Source organism: Hydra vulgaris, chromosome 12, assembly GCF_038396675.1.
Source record: "Hydra vulgaris chromosome 12, alternate assembly HydraT2T_AEP".
Lineage (NCBI taxonomy): Eukaryota > Metazoa > Cnidaria > Hydrozoa > Anthoathecata > Hydridae > Hydra > Hydra vulgaris.
In genome coordinates, this window is record NC_088931.1 from 39,317,395 (window position 1) to 39,322,419 (window position 5,025).

The 5,025-nt window shown below is 26.2% G+C and overlaps 1 long non-coding RNA gene across 1 annotated transcript; it reads left to right on the top strand.

Moving 5' to 3' along the window:
- The first annotated feature begins 488 nt into the window (after positions 1–488).
- LOC136087758 (uncharacterized) lies at positions 489–1,350 on the top strand. Its single transcript, XR_010642042.1, has 2 exons — positions 489–739; positions 873–1,350. It is a non-coding gene; the product is annotated as an uncharacterized LOC136087758 (long non-coding RNA).
- Positions 1,351–5,025: the final 3,675 nt, after the last annotated feature.

Below are 5,025 nucleotides of genomic sequence, written 5' to 3' on the forward strand. Positions count from 1 at the left end.
CGTTTGAAGATTTTCTCAAAACGCCGTAGTTAATTAAAGCTAAATAAATATATAAAAATCAATTTTAATTAAATTACGTAATGAAAAAATTACATAATAAAATTACAATAAATATAAATTTATCTAAAAATAAAAATTCATCAAATATAAAAAAGCATTTAATGAAGAAATATGCGTTTCCATTATATTTATTTAAACATATCAAAATACAACTATTTTAAAATAAGAAAAAAATCAAATTATACGCAATGTGTATACAGATAGGTCTTATACACGATACTGTACAATCGAGTATTCGATTGGTTAAATCAAGTTCAATAGCTTAATTTAAATTTTAGATTTAAAATTTCCAATACTGTGGTGTTTGTTGTGAGGTTCCCGGCATGAACTTAAATTGTATTAAACCGCTTCCATGACTATAAATTGCACTATTTTTTCTTATGATTTTTTATTTTTATATATAGCATACGGCTTTAAATGCTGTTTCTATGGTTTTTTCAATTAATTGAAATGCAAGAAAATTCAAAGGCAGTTTAAAACCGAAATAATTTTTTTAAATATTGAAGTGCTTTAAAAATGATTTACACCAAAAATATTATTCTTAAATTTTTTATTTTTTCATTAATTGGTTTTGGGAACACCGGGAGAACATATTTTGAAAGTTTTGACGCCAAAAATGTCATACCATCAATAAAAGCCTCAGTTACCGTTATGCTACCGCAAAGAAAAGTTGAAGATTGTATGTTTAACTTTTTTAATGTGATACTTGAATTGTTTTTTAATTTTAAAAACTTTATATTTATGACATAAATATTTATATTTATGACATAATTTTATGTCGAAGCTTTATCAAAACAATAATTTGATTTTAGCGAAAACAATAGAGGTGACATTTGACAAAGAGAATGCGGAAGAGTGCATTTATGCCTGCACAAAAACAGTGTTGTGTAAGTCCGTCAGTTATAATCTTGGGGAGAAAATGTGCATTCTATCATATAATGATTTAAGCAATATCACAGCACAGGAAATCAATTTTCCGACGGACATTTATTTTGATACGTACGTTTTTTAAAAGAAGCTTAACTTTTAATATCTCTCGCTATTCTCAAGCTCTGATAAATAAAAAACTATTTTTGAACATATTTGTATCGATTGTATATTAGCTCACAACTTTATTCTATTTCTAATGACTTTTGTTTAGTTACAAAAATTTATGACAGTACTTGTATTTCAAAACTTTATTTTGTTGTTCTTGGCTTTATTTAATTATAAAATTTACTTAATGAAACATAAAATCTTTGTAATTTAAATAAGTTTTTCTTTAATGAAATAAATAGAAATAGTTTCAAAGCACTAACAATTATTATTTATAACACCATGGCTTGCTACGTCAGCTGATCCTCACCAGTAATAAAAGCAGTTTCCCTGCAGGCATCAAACATCTATAAGAACTCCTAAAAGTCCTATGTATGCCAATACATCTATTGTGTATTTTTTTACGTTCTTCACATGTTTTTGAATAGTTCATTAAGTTTACATTAACCAAAGACTTTTTTGTTGAGTTGAGTTTTTGTTTGTGCCTTGTTTTAATGGCTATGCAACACTTTCTGTTATATCTTAATGAGGGTACAGCTTTAAAACTCAGTTTAATGGTTCTGAGGCCTGGTAGTAAAGTTTCCCAAATTTTGAGGTAGCTTTCTTATTCTATGAAGAGCTGTAAAATATCTAAGTATAAATAGTGCCGTGTTGCACATATATAGTATTCTTGTTGGTGCTTTGTCATGGTGTGCACTGTCATTGCTGCATAACAATCTCTTTGCTACAACTTTGAGTTGATAATCGGAACTAAATTGCCTGCACAGCTTAGAACTTTGGTCTTTCTCAATCTCTTACTCAGATATCCACTTTTCTGAATTTTTTTCTAAACAACCCTAATCACTTTTCTTCTTAACTAATTGTATAATTTCTCTAATTCTAGTTCCTGTTCAGTTTTTTATTGTTTTCCTTTGATGATTTGGACCATGCTATAATCTTACTACAACGTGTGTTTTGAGCCTCTCTTTCTGACTCAACCTATTATTGCACTTTTTAATAATATTTTAAGGCTTGCTGAGATTCTTGGGCTGGTGTCTTTTGTCTCTCCGCCTATAGTTGCACCTTCTATGTAATCGTTTGGCTTTAGACAAGATTGAAAACTTTTATTTTATGTCATTAATTTTATTTTTTGCTGTTATGAAACTTCCATTAATCGGTCAGCCCCTTTTGTTAAATGTTAATAAAACGGAGTACATTTGTAACCAATAAAATGCTAATTGCTGCAAAGTATAGTTTACACTGCAGAATTTTTTTTCAAACGAATTAGGTTGATACTACTCAAAGTAGTAGGCAAATTAATAAAACTTCAATCAGAAATTTTTATAAAATTTTTTATTTTAACTTAGAACTTAAATAAAAAGAAGTAAATGAAAATTCATTTTTATTTTAAAAAATTTCTTCTTCTTGAGTTTTAAAAAGATTTCTTCTTCTTCAGTTTTAAAAAAATTTCTTAAAGTTTTTTTTTTAGTTTATACAGGATTCAAGACTTTTATAAAGTTTTTATTTTAACTTGTTTGAGATTTTGCTCAGTCGGTTTGGTTCAAACTGTTTTGAATAAAATTAAAAATCAATCTTAATTTGGAAACGATTATAGATCAAAAAGGCTAGAACTTTTAAAATTGTGAATCCATAAAAAACATATTTTTTTGCTCAAAGTTGTAATGTTCTTCTTGAAAAGCACTTCAACAACTATGAGTATAGCAACAAACCAATTAATTTATGCAATTTTCTCATATACTGCAAAGTATAATTTACATCAGAAATTTAGTAAAATAAGTTTTGCAACTTCTGCAAGGCATAGTTTTCACTTTAGCTTTTTTTAAAAACGTTTTTTTACAAAAAGGTCAGCAGTTTGAAATTTGGTGGGTGGTATACGTCATAAATAGGATTTAAATCTGCCTCTGTGATACCCATCACATATTTTTAGGCTTGCTAAAAAAAATTTTAAAATTTTCCAAAAATACAATATTCTTTACTAAATAACAACATCTTTTATCGACTAACTTTTATTTGTAAATAATTTTGTAGATAATTTCAAGGGAGTATAAATCCACACTCATTATCCACAACAATATGTAATTATAAAAACTAATGAAAACAAAAACAAAATCAATGAAGTAGTTTCTTTTGACACAAATTTTTTTCTTTTGATACAAAAAACTAAAAATAGGTTTCTGCCATTTCACGAAGCTGCATCTCTAGTGCTTCTCTCACTTTTTTGTTGAAGCTACGGATTTCTACATAAAGAGTATTTTTATTCATAGTTTCTTGAAAAATTACTATGACATTTTTCAGAATTCTCTGATATTGCTGAACTTTTCCATTTTCCTTTGTTTGTATTTCTTTGATGTTGTAAATTAAAGATAATATAAGTTGCAAGTTATAAAAATAGTGCTTACAAGTTTATGTAATGGCGCTTACAAAGAGTTCGAATTAAACAAAAGAGAAAAAAATGGTTTTACATCAAAAGTTGCAGATAAAAATTTTTAATTAAATTAAACGCTCGTTTAAAAACATATTACTAACATATTATCGAGTTGCCCTGATTTTTTAATAATAATGCATAAAATTAGAAAAGATATTATTAAAGTTTTTAAAAATATTGGCTTCCTAATTGAAATAAATATAAATTTAAAAATAGTGAATTTTCTTGATGTCACATTTAACCTCTCAGAAAGTTCCTATAAGCCCTACAAAAAACCTAATGACGAATTATTGTATATTAATGTAAATTCGAACCATCCCCCTCAAATTCTAAAACAAATTCCAATTTCAATTAACAATAGGCTAAACCAAAACTCTTCTAATGAAAATATTATTAACTCCTCTAAACGCGTTTATGAAGATGCCCTTAAAAAAAGTGGCTTTCAAAATTTCGAGCTAAAATTTGAAAAGAAAATTGCAAAAAAGCGTAATAGAAATAGAAACATAATTTGGTTCAACCCCCCGTACAGCAAAAATGTTTCAACAAATATAGGTAAAATTTTTCTAAAATTGGTAGACAAACATTTTCCTCCCTCTAATAAATTACATTAGATTTTTAACAGAAATACCATTAAAGTAAGTTATAGTTGTACAAAAAATTTAGAAAGAATTATAAAAGGCCACAACTACTCGTTAATTAATAAAAATGAACATATAAAAGAAAAAAACACTGATTATTGTGATTGTAAACAAAAAATAGATTGCCCTCTAAATGGAAAATGCCTTTCGAAAAATGTAATTTACAAGTGCATTGTTTCCTCACAAAACAACCCTGATAAACAATATATTGGCTTAACCGAGGGGAATGGAAAAAACGTTATGCCAACCACAAACAATCGTTTAAACACAAAAAATATTCAAAAGAGACTATGCTGTCAAAATATATTTGGGATTTAAAAGAAAAAAAATAATAATAAAAAAAATAAAAATAATAAAAATAAAAATTTTAATTTACAATGGTCTATTCTAAAATCTGCCCCTGCCTATAATAACATTTCCAAAAAATGTATGCTATGTTTGCAAGAAAAATTTGAAATAATTACTCATTTAAATCAAGAAAATTTATTAAACAAGAAAATTTATTAAATAAAAAATCTGAATTAATTTCTAAATGTAGGCACGAAAATAAATACCTCTTAAAAAATTATAAAAACAAATGACCAAATTAAACTATCCCCATTCCAAAGAAAATTATTTCATAATTACTTTCTGTAACTTCCCGTTAACAAAAAAATATAGTAATTAAAAATATTTTATAATAATTTATAACTTCCTGTAAAATATTTTTTTCTATAAATTGAATTTTTTTTTTGAGATTTAGTAACACTTCCTGATGATCCAGCAATGGTGAAACTTCAAGTCGAAGATAAAAGTTAGATAAGTGTTTTTTACTAATATGTTATTGCTTTGTTCTTTAAGAATATTGAGCACTCTATTTGTAAAATA